This window comes from Cricetulus griseus, chromosome 9 (genome assembly GCF_003668045.3).
Source record: "Cricetulus griseus strain 17A/GY chromosome 9, alternate assembly CriGri-PICRH-1.0, whole genome shotgun sequence".
In the NCBI taxonomy this organism is placed as follows: Eukaryota; Metazoa; Chordata; class Mammalia; order Rodentia; family Cricetidae; genus Cricetulus; species Cricetulus griseus.
Genome location: NC_048602.1, coordinates 19,934,775 through 19,954,020, shown reverse-complemented (window position 1 = coordinate 19,954,020; position 19,246 = coordinate 19,934,775). Strand labels below are relative to the sequence as shown.

Here is a 19,246-nt window from a genome sequence, read left to right as displayed (position 1 = left end):
ATTCCTCCCGAATCTAAGCCGCAGAAACTATCCTGACCTCTGTGACACCGCTGAGACACAACGCTTTCTCCCTTCGTTTAGGAGTGTCTTGCCAGCACGATTGTATGTACACAGTGTTTTTGCCTGTGGCCCAGGAGTCAGGTGTCAGATCCCTTGGAAGTTCAAATGTGGATTTACAGGTTGTAAGCTACCAAGTGAGTGCTGGGACCCAAACTCCCAACCTCTGGAAGAACAGTAGTGCTTTTGATGAATGAACCCTCTCTGCACACTCATGATGGAGGGATTCTGCCCTAGCCACCACAGTGCTTTCTTCACAACAGCTGAGACTTCCTGAGCATCCTGCTGGCTTGACTGCAGATGGGCTAAACACTCCACAGTTCTTTCGGTTAGCTACGCCGACTTTCATCAAGAACATGTGATTCCTGACTCATCTCAGGACCCATAAATAATCATGATATTCAAAGGACGTATCCACACACACCCACAGGCTATTGTAAAGGGCTAAGAATAAGTCTAACTATTAGGGCAAACCCATTAATAATATCACAAACCTCACATCACTAATGTTAATAGGTCAGGCCACGGTGTGGTTAGATTATGCATGTTTGCTCATGTTTCCATGGCGAAGTCTCAGTACCACGACTTCCACCTGAAAATTTTGGAATGGATACTGACCCAGGAACACTTCACTGTCTGGCTGTGTTCTCCCACACGGTTGCCATGTCCACTCAAAGTGCCAGGATCGCCGATCCAAGCAGTCAATGGGACGGGCAGAAGAGAGAGGTCCCTATCACCTATGGGTCACTCTTACCTACTTCATCGTGGTCTAGCCGTACCAAATAAAACGTAAGCTAGAAGCGTTCGGCCCATGGGTCTCTGTTTCTATGAAAGCAAAGCACAGGCGCAGCTGGTCTGTTTTCCTCAACCCCCACGTGGTACTGTTATTGCATTCCTCAATCGACAGCACCTGTGGCTGTATGGCAAGTTCAATCCCAGCATGGCTAGTGAGAGGGGCTCCTCCCCCCACTAGTTGGAGTCAAACCCTACCAACAGCAAGAGCGTGAGACGTTAAAGACGTAACCAGTGGATGTGACACACGTACACGCTCGAGCACAGATGTGAAATGCCAAAAAGTGTGCAGGAAAATCGTTTTCCGGTACTCCGGAAAGATGGAGAGATGTTTCATCCAACTGGAAAACACACCGGTCCATATGGACACACTACCACACAATAGACATTACACAGACAAGTGTGTTGCAAAGAGGAAAACCACATGAGCATTTGAATTTGAGCGGAGGAGGAATCAGTTTTCTTCAGAGATACGGCCCCTGAAGTTCATGGTCTAGCAGGTCGGTTTGACACCCGTGTACATATACGTACATGCAGTTGGCACCAGGTGGATTCAGGCACTTAAAAAACCAAAACCAAAACCAAACAGAACACATGAAGAAAGTTTGGGAGAAATTGGAGGGAAGGCTTGCAGGGGTATTTCAAAATGCATGATACACATATATGAAAGTCTAAACAATAAAGTCACCTCTCATATACGTAGGCAGTAGGCATTTATTTAAATACAAAGAAAAAGCCTACTCTCAGCCAGGGTTAGGTACAGAGAGAAGTACAGTCTAGGATTCTAGTTTCACTGCCAAGTAACTTCTGTTAAATTTATCCTAACACCCAAAACATGAATATATACTTTGACAAGATTATACAAAATCATATAAGGCTTACATGCTAGGGGGAGATTTTGAATGAGACCTCCAGCCTTGCAAATTACCCTGGATTCCTCATTCATTAAACTAAGTTGTGAGAGACTCAGGCTGGAGGCTAAATCACATTTACTCATTGAATTTCAACGTAAAGCCATTAAGCACACACATTTTATTTATTTAAAAATATCACCTTGGCACAGAGTTGTAGAACATTCCAAAAATACACGTCATTTTACAAAAAAAAAAAATGCAGATTACATGAGGAGGGATGTTACTTTACTAAGATCACTTACAGTTATTATTCACTATTTTCAAAGAAGGCAAACGTGTGACACTGTTCAACACAACTATACATTCTCTAAGATTAAAATTTATTTTCCTGTGAAAATCTCTTTTTTTTTTTTTCCACATACATTTCATTGAGGACATCCAGCTAGATATCACAAATTCCATGGGCTTGCCAATTTTTTTCAGGGATCTGTAAAATATTTGAGATATTTTACAATCTCTGCCTGCTGAATGTAAGGCTAGCCCCTTTCTCTTCTATTGCCCACTGCTTGCTGAATACTAGGCTAGCCCTTTCTCTTCCCATTGCCCAAAATACTTATCTCATATGAAAGTGTATTCCTCTTTCTCCTGCAAAATACATCTCATCTCCATTTGCGTTATAGTAATGAAGTTTGCTTAGGCTACTAGCTTTTCATGGGAAATAAACACACAGTAGATTTCTAAGCGCAGAGGACAGCAAACGCTAATGGCTGCATCTGTACCCTGCTCTAACCTCTGAATCCTGCCCACACACAAAGAAAACTGAACTCTACGAGAGTGGAGCACGTCAACCACCGTGTGTTACAAATAAAGGGGAAGATTAACTCCTGAAACCAAAGGGATTCCAAGACAGGATTCTGCTCAGGTGGCCAAGGCTGTTTTAAATAGTGAACCATAACAAACAACCAGGGGAAAGTGGTTAAAAAAAAAAAAAGAGTAGTCTTCTTAGGCACACAACAACAGATTTCTCCCTGGCGCTGGAACACTATCATGAACAAGTGTAGATGCCAAAGAGTCTTCAAGCATAGAGGCCTTGTTCTGTGCAGCATCTGCACGAAGAGCTTTGACCCAGGGACTCTCTGAACTCGCCCTCAAGTGTCTGTCCATTTGACTTGAGTTCACAGATTGTTGAAGTGACCAGTCCCTGACTATCTAACTTCCCTGACACCTGACTCAGTTTCATCCACCCTGACTCAACAACAATTGATAGACAGTAGCACAAACTCATCTGTAAGCAAGACAGCATGGATGTATCTGAGTTTAAACAAATCACTGTGTTTACATTTCAGCAAATCCCAATATTAGCATTAGCAAAATGTCACGAAGAATAATATTACATTTATTCACATAAAAATCTCCTCCTCCACCTAAACACAGGACACATTCCTTCATTTGGTTTTCTTTGTAACACACTTGTCTAATGTCTACTGTGTCTTAGTATTTCTTTAGGAACCACTGTGCTTTTCAGTTGGAACACATTTCTTGAGTACTGAAAAATGATTTTCCTGCACACTCTTTGGGATTTCCTCTCTGTGCATGTAAGTGAGTCACATCCACACGTTTCTCATGCTCTTGCTATTTGCAGGGCTTGACTCCAGAGTGACTATTTCGAAGGTGAATAAAAGATGAGTATTCAAGTCTTTTTTGGGTTTTCCCTTCAGGATGAATTTTCAGATGTGTCTATAATTTTAACACTAGGTAAAAACTTTGACAAATTCTATACAGTTCTTGGGCTCTCTAGCATGGAATTACAAGATATGTAATTCCTAATGTACCAGACATGAGAATTTCATAACAGTGGACATTCAAGTAGTTTCCTCCTGGTATGAATTTTCTCACTGCAATTTGTCCTCATGAATTTTTTTTTTTTATTTGTTCAAGTAAAATGTTTTTATGAATGACTTTTCTACATTGTTAGATCTGAAGAATTCTTCTTCAGTATAAACTCTTGGTATTTCTAAGACTGAATCATTCATTAAGAGCTCTCGCAGGTTTCTTATGTTCCTGTTTTTTCTCCAGTATGGATCCTGGTGTGCTTTGTAAGAAGAGAGCGCTGGGTAAAGGATTTGTCACATTGGCCACATTTGTACGGTTTCTCTCCAGTGTGGATTCTCGAGTGGGTTTTAAGGTTTGACAACCAATAAAAGGATTTGCCGCACTTTTCACATTGGAAGGGTTTCACCCCAGCATGAATTTTCTGATGAGCTTTAAGACTGGAGCAGTGTGTAAAGGACTTGTCACATTCTTCACATTTGTAAGGTTTCTCTCCAGTGTGGATTCTCGAATGTCTTTTAAGGTTTGACAGCCAATGAAAGAACTTACCACATTCGTTACACTTGTACGGTTTCTCTCCAGTGTGGACTCGGTTGTGTTCCTTAAGTCTTGACAACAAATAAAAGCATTTACCACAGTCTTTGCACGAGTAAGGTTTCTCCCCGGTATGGATTTTCTGATGTGTACTAAGGGCTGTGCAGTGGGTAAAGGTTTTGTCGCAGATCTGACATTTGTAAGGTTTCTCTCCAGTATGGATTCTGGAATGGTTTTTAAGCTTTGCCAGCTGAGAAAAGCACTTACCACATTCCTCACATTTGTAAGGTCTCTCTCCAGTATGAGTTTTACAGTGGCTTTTAAGGTGTGACGACACATAAAAGCTTTTGTTGCACTCTTTACATTTGTAGGGTTTTTCACCAGCATGAATTCTGAGGTGTCTTTTAAGAGCTGTGCATCGGGTGAAGCATTTGTTGCATTTTACGCATTTGCAAGGTCTCTCTCCAGTGTGGATTCTATAATGGAGTTTAAGTCTTGACAACTGAGAAAAGGATTTGTCACATTCCCCACATTTGTAAGGTGTCTCTCCCGTATGGATTCTGTAGTGTTTTTTAAGGCCCGACATCCAATGAAAGAACTTGCCACATTCTTTGCACTTGTAAGGCTTCTCTCTAGTGTGGACTCTGTGATGGTCCTTAAGTGTCGACAACAGATAAAAGGCTTTACCACATTCTTTGCATTTGTGGGGTTTGTCCCCAGTATGAATTTTCTGATGTGTACTGAGACCTGTGCAGTGGGCAAAGGATTTGCCACATTTCTTACATTTGTAAGGTTTCTCTCCAGTATGGATTCTGCAATGGCTTTTAAGTCTAGAATCTCTAGAAAAGCACTTATCACATTCGCCACATCTGTAAAGTTTCTCTCCAGTGTGGATTCTGTAATGGTGTTTAAGTCTAGATAACCGAGTGAAGCTCTTATCACATTCTTGACATTTGTAAGGTTTCTCTCCAGTATGGATTCTGTGATGGGTTTTAAGGAGAGATAACCACTTAAAGGACTTACCACATTCTTTGCATTTCCATGGTTTCTCACCAGCCTGGAGTTTCTCCTGTGCACTGAGGCTTGAGGAGCTCCCAAAGCACTTCCCATAATTCTGTGCTTTCTCTCCACTATAAATGCTTTGCTGGTCAAGTCCGGGTAGAGAACCCAAAAGTCTGTCACTTCCTGCATACCTGTGCTCTATGTTTATGGTGTGTAGACTCTGACTTAGACTCACACTGGAACACAAACTTATGCCACAGTCTTCGCCAGTGCGCCCACTTAGGTTTGATGATTCAGTAGAAGCTTCCCCACGGTTACCACACGTAGAGTTGTTGCCGTTTTTTGCAGTATCACTGGTGTTACAGGGTGTACACTGAGACGGTTCCTGAATTGTTTGGCCAAGCTGATTAGATTTGCAAAAATTCTCTTGGGTATTCCCATGTTGCTGGACATTATGGTTTGAGTCTTGATTCAAGACCTTCTTGGGTTTACCACCCATGCCATGGTTCTCTAGGGAATGAGCACAGTTAGGAATAAGGGGGATTGATGCAAGAGTAATAGATACAACAGCTGATGCCGCCTTAAGTTCTCTAAGACAAGTGATAATTATTTAGAGTGGGATCTTAGTGGAGGGTTTTGTACTTTCACTATCTCTATATGAATGTTCAGAACCTCCATTCTGATCTCCATCACACTGTGGGGACTGATAACAGATTCTGATTCTTATCTAAACTGCATTACTGACAGAAGGTGGGATGAATAGATGATGAAAAAAAGAAATGACTTTGGGAAAAGCGTTCTCTGAAGGATTATATTTAAAATATTGTCCTCTTTTTAAATTGCCTTTTCACCCCAGAAATAGTTGAAGAATAGATTTTGTTCTGTTTTGTTTTGAGACAGGGTTTATCTGTGAAACAGTCCTGGCTATCCTGGAACTCACTCTGTAGACCAGGCTGGCCTCGAACTCACAGAGATCCACCTGCTTCTGCTTTCCGAGTGCTGGGATTAAAGGCGTGCATCACTACCACCTGGCTGAAGAATAGTTTAATGCAATACTACAATGAAACAATTCAACTCACTAAGTGTATTGCATTGCATATTTCTGCTCCACACTTTCTACTTCATTTTAACTTTAAATATTTCATTAAAGACTTGGTGGGAGAGCAGGACAGACGGTCAGTAGCTAAGAGTGTTTGTTGTTTCTCTTAGGGAAATGAAAAGGAAATTCCATGAAAAAATTTTTCGTTTTTGTTGGGTTGGGTGTTTTGTTTTTTGTTTTTTTTTTTTTTTGACAGAATTTCTCTCATTCCTGTAATTTATAGACAACTTCAGATAATTTATGCACCTATAAACCAGGGAAATACAAAAGATGGAATTCTGCAAGAAAAATGCTCTCACCCACAGAGACCAGGTTGCTGTAATTCTCCAGCATCACATCAATGTACAAAGCCCTCTGAGAAGAGTCCAGGCATTCCCACTCCTCCTGGGAGAAGTCCAAAGCCACATCCCCAAATGTTAGCAGATCCTGTAAGAGAAATTTAAGAGTTTATTTACCATGAGTTGCTGGGCAGAATGCTTTCCTAGAAAAAAGAGGCATATGGACCTAGGAACATTTTGATGATGTAGATAAGGCAGAAAAATATTTTTTATAAGATTTATTTATTTATTTATTTGTTATGTGTAGTGTTCTGCCTCCATGCCAGAAGAGTACACCAGATCTCGTTAAAGAGATGGTTGTGAGCCACCATGTGGTTGCGGGGAATTGAACTCAGGACCTCTGGAAGAGCAGCCAGTGCTCTTAACCTCTGAGCCATCTCTCCAGCCCTTAGAAAACTATTCTATGTTTTTCAGATAGGATGTAGACATAGCTTAGCAGTCAAAAATACTGCTTGTTCTTCTAGATGTCCTGGGTTTGGTTCCCAGGACCTAGACGGCATCTCATAACCACCTGTGGCTCTAGCTCTGCATAATCCACTGCCCTCTTCTGGCCTCTGAGGGCAACAGGCATGCAAGCAGTACACAGACATTCATGTAGGCTGAAACACCCATACATACAAAATAAAAACAAACTTTAATGGCATATTCTAACTCTGTGTGCTGTATAGCTGTTTCCTGAGAGTTTGAAACATTCTGTCCTGCAGAAAATCTCCTTAAATCAGAAAGTAACAACTCACAATTGTCACTGAAACTGACCAAATTCCTTAGATCCCTTCTTCCCTCCCCAAGAGTATATGAACAGCAAAGCCATTCTCTGACTTTGTAAGCCAAGCTGCAAAGAAGACTCTTGGATGAGCACAGCTGCCCCCCAACCGCCACCCCCAGAAATAAAAAGCAGAGACCAGCCCAGCAGCCCTAGCTGAGCTGCCTAGAAGAGGCTCTACCCAAATGAGCCACCAGGAAAGGACGCCCGACAACCTGTTGCACTGCTGGCAAGCAATGCTGTGTGCTCCAGGTTTCCAGGACTTGTGAGATGTCACCCTCAGTGGGGGATGGGCTTTGGTGATGCAGCTGTCTGAGTTAGGTCTACTCCTGTAAATAACCCCAATAAAATTCATTAGTTCACCAAGCTGGTGTTATCTATGTTTCCTTGTGTCATGGACTCCCCTTTCCGGTGAACAGCCGTGCGTGTGTGTGTGTGTGTGTGTGTGTGTGTGTGTGTGTGTGTGTGTGTGCGCGCGCGCGTGCGTATCTCCCCAGTCTGTCACATAATACTGAAAAAAGGATGACATAATAGTCTCACAAATGATATCCTTTTAGGGAATATAAGGATAAAATATAAGGATAAAATTAGGGAATATAGGGATAAAAATTTAGCCAGGCAGTGGTTGGTGCACAACTTTAATCCCAGCACTCGGGAGGCAGGGGCAGGTGGATCTCTGCGAGTTCCAGTCTACAGAGCTAGTTCCAGGACAGCTAGGGCTGTTTCACAGAGAAACCCTGCAACAATATAATATTAGTAACAATAATAATAATAAATAAAAATTTAAGGATTAGAAATAGAAATCTACTGTTTATGAAGTAGGGGTTTGAGTCACATGGGATCACAGTGTCACCTCTCAGATGGAAAGGTTGTGATGAGCAAAATTGTGTCTCAAAATGCTACAACTCTTGATCTCGCTATAAAATCGACACTAAGTAAATCTTGCCTGCAGCTGGGCCTCACCTGTCTCTATTCTAACACCCTCAGTTGAGAGCTATGCTCAGGTTCAATGCTGCTTCCTTTGTGTAACAAAGAGGAAGAACACGGAAGGCAGAAATCATCCGTGAGTTTGAACTTAGAGTTCTGAATTTCTTTTTGTTTTTTCAGACAGGGTTTCTCTGTGTAGCTTTGGAGCCTATCCTGGAACTGGCTCTGGAGACCAGGCTGGTCTCGAACTCACAGAGATCCCCCTGCCTCTGCCTCCCGAGTGCTGGGATTAAAGACTTGAGCCACCACTGCCCCGCTGAGTTTTGATTTTTTTTTTTTTACACAGTAAAGAGTAACAACAGTCAATACTGCCAATATTCCAGACGCTAACACATGATATCATATAGTCTATGAGGGTATGTATTTTGCCTGAATATATTGGTAATCATAAAGTAAATAGAAAAATGAGCATTAGTCACAGTTGATACCATTTGATTTTTTTCTAAATGTATGCACAACCCAATACAGACAAGTAATAACTTTAGAAGCTTAAAGATTTTCTGCGAATGGAAGGGATGAACTAAATCAAGTGAAAACACACTAACTCTTCATTGCTTTGCAATGATGTTATTGCTCATAAAAGGGACTCAAAAGAAAACCTGCTCGTGATACCTTCAGAGTTTTGATTTACATTAATGTATTTGAGCTGTATTGTGTGCGTTATACCGCCAAGTACCACTCATGTTTTTCCTTCATTTTTCAGAAAATACAACATGCAATGTTATATATGGCTCTGCCGTGAATGTACAATAGGAATTGAAACCTGGGGGCGGGAGAGATGGCTTATTGCTTCACAACACTTGCTAGTCTTGCAGAGGAAACTGATTCAGTTCCCAGCACACTCACGGCTGCTGCTCACTGCAACCTGACTCTTGTTGCAAGTGATCTGGAGCCCACTTCTAGCCTCTGTGGGCACCAGGGACACGCATATGCAGGCAAACACTCATGTGCACAAAATAAAATAAATATAGCTGAAAACATCAAAACTTAGATAATTAAAACATTTTATAAAAAAAAAAACAATCTAAATCCGGGCTGGACGACGGTGGTGGCGCACACCTTTAATCCTCGCACTCAAGAGGCAGAGGCAGGTGGATCTCTGTGAGTCCGAAGCCAGCCTGGTCTATAAAGTGAATTCTAGGACAGCCAGGGCTGCACAGTGAAAAATCTGTCCCGAACCCCCCCCCCCCAACAAGGAAGTAAATGTGTCCATTACAGCCTTTTTCTCTTAATCTCTAAATACTAAAAACAGCTCCAGGAAAAAAAGAAAAAAAAAAAAAAAAAAAAAAAAAAGGTGGTGGGAGAGCCTTCCTCCTCCAAAGGAAAAGACCAGAGCAAAGTAATTAAGAGGAATCTTCAATTCTGCATGAGATGTGATGGCTGATGGACATCACTCAGTACTCTCAAGAAAATTCTTCCACGTGATGTCACATAAAGACTCACAATCAGGAGGAGCTACACAATGGGTCACTGAAAAAGCAAACAAAAGACAAAGAGAAAACATTCATTTCTCTAGTTTGGGAAATTACCCCTGGCAACTGGAATCGAGAGAACGACGTGAGCAGGAACGAACTCTCCTGAGAGAAATAGACGTCAGCTGCCAACAGACAGAGGCACACCATCACTGTGATACCAAATGCCAAAGAGAGAAAAAACGCACAGCCATGTGCATCTCCTGACAGAAAGACCAATTTCATAGCACGAGCAAGGCCACCTGCAGCACTCTCTAGAGCGTTTAAATATTTAGCATTAGGATCCAATAAGGATCCAAATAGCACGTCTTCGAGCTCTTTTCCAAAAAAATTATTAGGGATTGTAGCAAGGAACTCAAAATTCATAAGCCTAGTTCAAGGAAACCTGATCCATCCCTCAAATGGAACCTACATGGCACACGAGGCCTTAAATGACTAATATGTAAGTACACAATCCCATCTATCCTTTATAGCAGTTGAACAACAACACATTTGTTTGAAATGGACATGCAGGTCTCATTTTCATTGTGAATATTTGCCCTCACGCAGAGAGTCTGGAGATGACTGAATGGAGAAAGGGCTGTGGTAAACAGTAGACATGGATTTAAAGAGTCAATCTTGACTAACGGAAGAAAAAAGGAATTCATGGGAAACAGATGATGATGACAGGGGAAGTTCTTCTGTGTATATTTATCTTATTGGTTGTTGAATAAAGCACTGTTGGCATTAGGGAGCCACTTAGGCAGGACTAGGAGTCAAGGAGGATTCTGGGAAATGTAGAGACAGGAGTCGCCAAATGACCGCCAGGAAGACTGGACGCAAGGCTGGCGTCCTCTATAAGATAAGTTCTTATAAAATATATGGATTTATAGTCATGGTTGATAATTAAGACTGAGCTAGCAGATAAGCAATCCTAGTCACTGGCCAGCAGCATTGTACCTAATAGTAATCTCTGTGTGTTATTTTGGGCAACCACGTGGCAACCGGGCTCGGGTGGCTTGGCAAAAAGACTTATCATTACATGACACTATCAGAAGCAGAGAATGCAAGGCTTGCAAGGTGTCTTAACAAGAGACACCACGAGCAAGGCAACTCTTAGAAAACATTTCACTGGGGCTGGCTTACAGTTTTAGAGGTTTAGTCCCTTATTGTAATGGCAGGAAACACGGCAGCAAGCAGGCAGACACAGTGCTGGAGAAGGAGCCGAAATGTCTACATCTTGATCCACAGGCAGCAGAAGTGCAAACGACACCTAGGCTTAGCTTGAGCATCAGAGACCTCAGCACGTACAACCATAGTGACACAGTTCCTCCAACAAGGTCACACCTACCCCAACAATATGCCACACCCACCTCCTAACAGTGACACTGCCTAAGGACCAAGCTCCCATTCCTATTCAAAATACCACAAAAGATTTTAATACATAACAATTCAAAAAATAAAATAAAATAAAATAAAATTGAACATGACACTGACCTGCGATGTATTTGCTGGAGGAGTGGCCATTTCTTCTTGTTGTTCTGCTCCGAGTTTCTATTTCAGGAACACTGATTGGACCCTTTCTTGCCCTTTCATATCAGGTGTCAGAAATACAAGACAAAAATTAATATTAAACAAATATTAATATTAAATGTCAAACCACATAAAAAGACCCAAATACCAGAATAATACCAGATGTCTCATTAAGGATTCTAAAGTGAGGAGAGAATGGAGAAATGTATTTAAATACCTGAAAGAAAATAACTGCCAGTCATGATATTGTAGCTAGAAAAAATTATCTTTTAAAATTGACAGAGAAATGCATTTGAAGATAGTCATGAGTTAACGTATGCCATTCCACTCAAGCAGCACTGCAGATAATAATTAGAGGCAAAATATACACAGATCTGTCAAAAAATTATGAATGAGAACACCGGAAATAAGACCTTTTATGTGAGGAATAGATGATCAGAGGAGAGCCGGGGAGTAGCCAATTGCATCTATCCAACACACCAAATCAGATAACTACCAATTCTAACAAGGAAGGGACAAAAACACCTACAATCCAACTAGCCATACCAAAAATATTACAGGAATTAAAGCCACATGGTAAAATTCTCAGTAGAACTTGGAAATGTCATCTGACAAAGTTCAACAAAACTTCACGGTAAATTCAAGGAAAAACTTCTGAATGAACTAAGGTTGGGCAGTAAAGGCACACGTCGTTAGTCCCAACACTCAGGGGGTAGAGGCAGGCAAACCTCTGTGAGACTGAAGCCACCCTGCTCTATGGAGTGAGTTCCAGGACGATGACGGCTACACAGAGAAACTATGATTTGGAAAACAGAACAAGCAAACAAAAAGTAGGAATAAATGGAACCCAGCTCAACACAAGGAGAGGTTCACGTTGTCAAATCCTGGGCCAGCATTACAGCAGAAAGAAAGAAAACAACAAACAAAACCGAACAGCATTACTTCAAAAACGGCAACAAGATGTACAGGCGCCGTAGTCTTACATAATAAAGAATTATAAGAGCAAGCTGAGAAATTTGAAAAAAACAACAAAGAATGAAGAAACAGAAGACATCCAGCTAGAAAGGGATCATTCATACAAAAAAACCTACCGACACCATGGGAAACTCTTAGACATGATAAATTTTTCATGTACTATTGACAAATACATAATTAAAATAGAAACATCGCTCCTTTTTCTATGTACCAATAATGGGATGTTGAGAAACAGTAGCTTTAGAAAGACCTAGGAATAGCCAGTCAGTGTTGGCACATGTCTTTAATGCACTCAGGAGGCAAAGCAGGCAGATCTCTGTGAGTTCCAGGCCATCCTGGTCTACAGAGAGAGTTCCAGGACAGCTAAGGCTACACAGGCTGCTCTTCCAGAGGACCTGGGTTCAATTCCCAGCAACCACGTGGCAGCTCACAACTGTCTGTGACTCCAGTTCCAGGGGATCTGACACCTTCACACCAATGCACATAAAATAAAAGTTAAGTAAATTGTATATTAAAAAAAAGAGTCTAGAAAGTGTTCAAAGTAAAACAAAACAAGTAACCCATGGATATGCATGGGTTACTTGAAGAATTCAAAGGATATTCAATGAGCTGAGGCTGAAGAATGACAACTCCATGCAGTTAGGATAGGAAATTAATACTATCAACAAGGAAGTCAGATTGTAGTTCTGACAGCTACAGTACGGGAGAGAAATTCTCAAGTCTGAAAAAGGAAACAGACATAATTCAAGACCTCCATTCATCCTTCCTAGCAAAAACTGGAGGAGATACAATGGAAGAATTCATTGTTTTTAAACTAACAAGAGGAGAAGAACCTGATGGGCAGGAATAGAAATGGGATGTGTCAGCTATTCTTGTTTGCCAACCTGACTACATCAGGCATTCACTAAAACCCAAGTGGCTAGGTACATCTGGGAGGGATTTTTTTTTTTCTTGCTTAAATCATTTAAAGTGGCAAAGTCTACTTTTATTATGAGAGGTGGGAAGATCCTCCCTCCTTTTATGTGGGCCACACCCGATGCTGGCAGCCTGTATAAGGACATGGAAAAAGAAGCTTGCTCTCTTTGCTTGCTTGCCCTCACTCTCACTGGCAAGTGCATTCCTTCACTGGCATTAGAGCCTACTTCTTAAGGATTCCAGTGAACACTGAAGACCAGCTGATACACCCAGCCTTATGAACTGAGCAACTGCTCGGATCATTGGTTGGGTAAGATGGACCACAGCCTGTAATAAAATCCCTTCCTATCTCTCTCTCTCTCCCCCACTCTCTCTCTCTATATATATAGAGAGTTAAAGCAGCTCATAACTGTCTGTGGCTCCAGGTCCAGGGTATCTGACACCTTCACACAGACATACATTAAATATCAAAATTAATCATTACAAAAATCTGTAAAAATATAAGTGTCTAGGAAATACCATCCAATACGAGAAGCTTGTGGGGATCACAGAGACTGAAGCACCAACCAAAGAGTTGGCATGGGACTGACCTAAGTCCTGTGCACATGTTACAGCTGTGTAGCTTGGTCTTCTCATAGGGCTCCTAATAGTGAGAGCAGAGGCTATCTTTGACTCTGTTGCCTGCTGTGGGGACCCATTCCTCCTATCAGGTTGCCTCATGTAGCCTTCATAGAAGAGGAAGTGCCTAGTCTCACTGCAACTTGATATACCAAGGCCAGTTGATATATATAGGAGGCCTGCCTGCCCTTTATTGAAGACAAAGGAGGAGTGGGAAAGTTGGGACCAGGGGGGAAGAGGGAAATTGGAGGGAAGGACTGGAAACAGTGACTGTGATAGTAAAAAAATTAACTAATAAAAAAAAAAAGCTTTGTGCTATTACTACTGCTGTGTGCATAATCAAAACTAGAGAGAAAATTAAAAAAAAAACTTTTTTGTTTGCTTGTTTGTTTATTTATTTATTTATTTATTTATTTATTTGAGACATGATTTCTCTGTTTACACAATCCTGGCCATCCTGGAATCCTCTTTGTAGACCAGGCTGGCCTCAAACTCACAGAAATCCACTTTGCTTCTGCCTCTTGAATGCTGGGATCAAGGGTGTGTGCCACCATGCCTGGCTCAAAAATACATTTTCCTAATGGGAAAACAACAACAACAACAAACAAACAAAAAACCTAAACAAGCAAAAGAAACACCTCTAAAGTGAACTCTTTAATTTGTTGCAGGAGCTGACTAAAACACTGGAAGATGGAAAGAATTTCCACGCACACAGAATGGGACACGGTACTGTGGCAATCACAGTACCAATGAAAGAGACTGGTATGATTAACTCAAGCCCCAAGAGAATCAACTCCCCATGATACACCTCACAGATACAGTACAGAGAATCCTACCAATGTCCATGGAAGAACAGAGACCTCGGGAGTACCGAGCAGCCCACAGGGCTGAGCTTTAGTTGTCCTGGCTTTGATTCTAGAGGACACTGCAGAGCCATGCGACCAACAGAAGAACAGAGACACAGCCGAAAGCAACACAGCAGCAGATGCAGAACTAGACCAACAGCAATAACGGTGCCAATGTCACAAAATACCACACATTTGTTGTACAACAGGCAGCCTCATCAACCAATGCTGTTGGGAAAAGTATCTATCCACACAGAGAATAAGGAGAAATATGTCCGTACAAGGATGTAGGGAACTTGTCTCTGAACAGAGTAACACATCGCTGAGGACACAAAAGCACAAACTGACAAACAGCACTGTATGCAATATGGACGCATTTCAGTTTCCGAATACAGGAAGCACTCGATGCGAATTGTAGGGAGAAAATAAACAGTGATGCAGGCAAGCAAGCTCCTACATGCACTATCCAGACAGAGGACCAATAATGCCTCGCACGTATCCAGAGGATAAGCCACACAACAGTAGGAGATTTTCAGGCAGAGTTCTCTGACTTCAAGAAATACTCTCCAAAGCCAGACAATGGCAGTGGTGGCTCACACCTTTAATCCCAGAACTCGGGAGGGAGAGGCAGGTGGATCTCTGTGAATCAAGGCCAGTCTAGTCCTACAGAGCAAGTTCCAGGACAGCCTCCAAAGCTACAGAGAAACCCTGTCTCTAAAAACAAAACAAACAAGCAAAAGAAGAAAGAGGAGGAGGAGGAGAAAGAGGAGGAGGAGGAGAAGGAGGAGGAGGAGGAGGAGGAGGAAGAAGAAGAAGAAAGAAATACTGTCCAGTGTGCTTATATCCTAGAAATACCAAAATTTAAAAAATTAGTAAATACCAATGTTTTTTTTTTAAAAAAATTCTCTTCTCTAAGAATCTGAAACACAAACACCAACTGCAGGTAGAAAACAAAATACATTAAAATAAAAGACAAGTGAATAGTGACTCATTGCTAGCATTCGCTCATTCAAACATGGGAAGACAATGCAGAGGTATGTGAACTATAAAGATTCTAAGCCATTTGTACCCAAATCTTACAGGGTTTTTTTTGCTTGTTTGTTTGATTTTATTTTTGGTAGAATTAGGGAAAATGATCCCCAAATGCACAAACTTGTCAGAGATCACACACTTCAAAAATTATGAGAGAAGGATCAAGCCTAGAGGTGACTTTAAAATGCATTAAAAAAAATTATATTGATGCAAACTATAGCGTGCTGTCATGAAGACTGACAGCAGGGAACAGCAATGGGAAGGCAATGTGGAAGGAGTTTAATATTCCGGAGAGATAATAAGCAATTTCTTGTCAAATCCTTGCTGGCATTCGATTAGAAATGGAATAATTAACTCTAAAAGATACAGAACCGAAGAAAAGGCCAAAAAAAAAGCTCCAAAACTTTGAAGGAGGAAAAAATCCTAAAGGTATCAAGTGTCCTAACTAAGCATTAAAATCATAGAAATAAAAACCCTTTAATATTCACTGGAAGACATAATCAGCAATGGGAACGTAAGAAGGACAGCAAAGTCAAATAAAATTATCTAATTATTCCTCGCACTAAATCTTCCACAGAGAATCTTCCAAAACCCACAGTAGGAATATTCTGAGATCTTTCTCAGTGGAAGTCTACTGAATGAATCATTTCTAGGGAAACAGAAGGTGTCCCCACTTCCACAATCACTTGAATCCCTGGCCAATCCCACCACCACACCTGGGTCCTTGGCTATTGTTCTCTCTCTCTCTCTCTCTCTCTCTCTCTCTCTCTCTCTCTCTCTCTCTCTCTCCCTCCCTCCCTCCCTCCCTCCTCTGCCTTCCAGGGCTCTTTGTTCTCTCCTCCACAGGTGAGCAGGTCTGGCTGAGCAGTGTGAGCCCTGCACATGAGAATGAGATTCTTCAGTCAGTACCACGGTTTCTAACACAGGACTGTGCTCAGTAGAAACAGAGAAAATGAAACAGATGCTTCTACAAAATGATCCCCCGGCTGTCATACAGCGTCAGCACATTTTAAAATATTTAGGGCACATTTTGAGTTTCCATAACTTGAATCCCCGCTTCTAATCCTAGCTCAATCAAGACTCAGAGGTGGAAATGGAGCTGTATTGTTCTGATTTTATCACGGAACAAGCATGAAAGAAACCTTACACCTCTCAAAGGGACAAACATGAAGAACAGATGAAATTTCATGAAACTGTCTTTTCCTCTGAGGATTTCACTTTATTCTATGAGGTGTGTGAGACTCAGACATACACAGCACACACACACACACACACACAGACACACAGACACAGACACACACACACACACACAGACACACACAGACACACACACAGACACAGACACACACACACACACACACACACACAGACACAGACACACACACACAGACACAGACACACACACACACAGACACACACACACACACAGACACACACACAGACACACACACACACACAGACACACACACACACACACACACACACACACACACACACAGACACAGACACACACACACACACACAGACACACACACACACACACACACAGACACACACACACACACACACACACACACACACACACACACACACACACACAGACACACACACACAGACACACACACACAGACACACACACACAGACACACACACACAGACACACACAGACACACACACACACACACACAGACACACACACACACAGACACACACAGACACACACACAGACACACACACACACAGACACACACACACACAGACACACACACACACAGACACACACACACACACACACACAGACACACACACACACACACAGACACACACACACACACACAGACACACACACACACACAGACACACACACACACACACACAGACACACACAGACACACACACACACACAGACACACACACACACACACACACACACACAGACAGACACACAGACACAGACACACACACACACACACACACACACACACAGAGTAATTTTCCTAGGAGGAACAAGGGAGTAAAATAATCTCACCCACAGAAACCAGACTGCTGCAATTCTGTAATATTCAGTCTCAGCACAAAACCCTCTGAGCAGGGTCCAGGCAGTTCCCTTTCTTCCTGAGAGAAGTCCACAGTCTCTTCACTGCGTGTATAACAACCCTGAAATAAAAGGCAACAGTTTGGCCATTTGTCCATGCACGGAGTGCTTTTCTCGCACCAGAAAAGATGCTTTCTAAATTTGGCCTGATATACATTCCGTTTTCTAACTGTGAAAACGGCGTGGCCTGAGATCCTCACAGTCAGCATGCATACCGTACATTTCTGGACTCTGAGGTGGGCCTTAAAAAAAAACTCAGCGTTAAGAACACGCAGTTGGTCTACAGTGAGAGTTCCAGGCCAGGATCCAAAGCAATACAGAGAAAGGAAACCCTGTCTCAAAAAAAGAGAAGGAAAAGAAAACGCACTTGTTACATTTACACCAGCGTGTATGCATTTCAAACGGAACATTAATGGTGTTAGCAATGTTTAGTTAGTAAATGCTAAGGTTTGCAATTATAACTGTGCAGCTTGAGATACACATACAGATATAATCTCGAACTGAATCAAAACTGCGGTTATTCCTTTTGGAGCTGCTATTTAACAAGCTCCCTGGGACCACCAGGCCTCCAGGTCAAACGCCACGCTCTTAAAAAATGGAAGGGGCAGGCCAGGGGACTTAGTAAGCGAATTTGATTGTTAACAGCTTTGGCTTGCTTGCCCAACGGCAAAAAAAAAAAAAAAAAAAAAAAAAAAAAAAAAAAAAAAAAACATGTTTGCAAACATTAACGCATACATTCGATTGTTCTGTGCGATGCGTCCTATGCGAATATTCTGGAAATCGCAGATCCCCGATAAAGGATCAGCGTCTGCCCGTTTCACGCGACCCCAAACTTACCTCCAAGGGCTACAGAATTGTGCGAGCGGTACCGTTAGGAGCAGCAGGAAAGCCGATCGCGGCACCGGGTCCGGTCCTCACCTGCTTCCACGCAGCTCCTCTGACCTGGGAGCTTCCAGGGCCGCCGGGCTGCGGTTCCCGCCACTGCGCTGCTGACTGCTGACTTTCCCAGGCCGCCCCGCGAGCGCGGACACCGCGGATCCCGAGGTCCCAGGTCCCCGCGAGACTCCCTCCGTCACCGCTGGCTGCACACAAGGCTTCTCCCCAAGTCTCCCCGAGCATGGAGGGCTTTCCGGCCCCTCCCGCCCGGGCCTCATGGAGCCGCCTGGGCACCCGCCCATCAGAGCCAGGTTCCGGTTACGTAAACCCTCTGGCCTGGGCCCACCCGCTGAGTTTTCCAGGCCTGCTTTCTTTTCCCCATCCTCCATCACTCCTCTGATCTAAGCCAGCGTCCCCTCCCCCACTGGCCACCCCTCCTCCTCCCCCTGCATCTCCCGCCGCCTTGCACACAGCTGCAGCTGTCAGGCCGCCCTGGACCCGCTCTGCGCAGGCTCCACACACGCTTGCTGCAGCCTAGACCAGAGCTGCAGCCAGGAGGACGCTGCACCCCGGTGTCTGACCCCACAGTGAGCGCTGAGACCTCCAGAGAAAAGACAGGCAGCCCAACCTGGACTTGACAACCCGCCTCC

The 19,246-nt window shown here is 42.8% G+C and overlaps 1 pseudogene; it reads right to left on the bottom strand.

Moving 5' to 3' along the window:
• Window positions 1-3,728: 3,728 nt before the first annotated feature.
• Window positions 3,729-19,246, bottom strand: part of LOC100756876 — a 30,213-nt pseudogene continuing 14,695 nt past the window's right edge.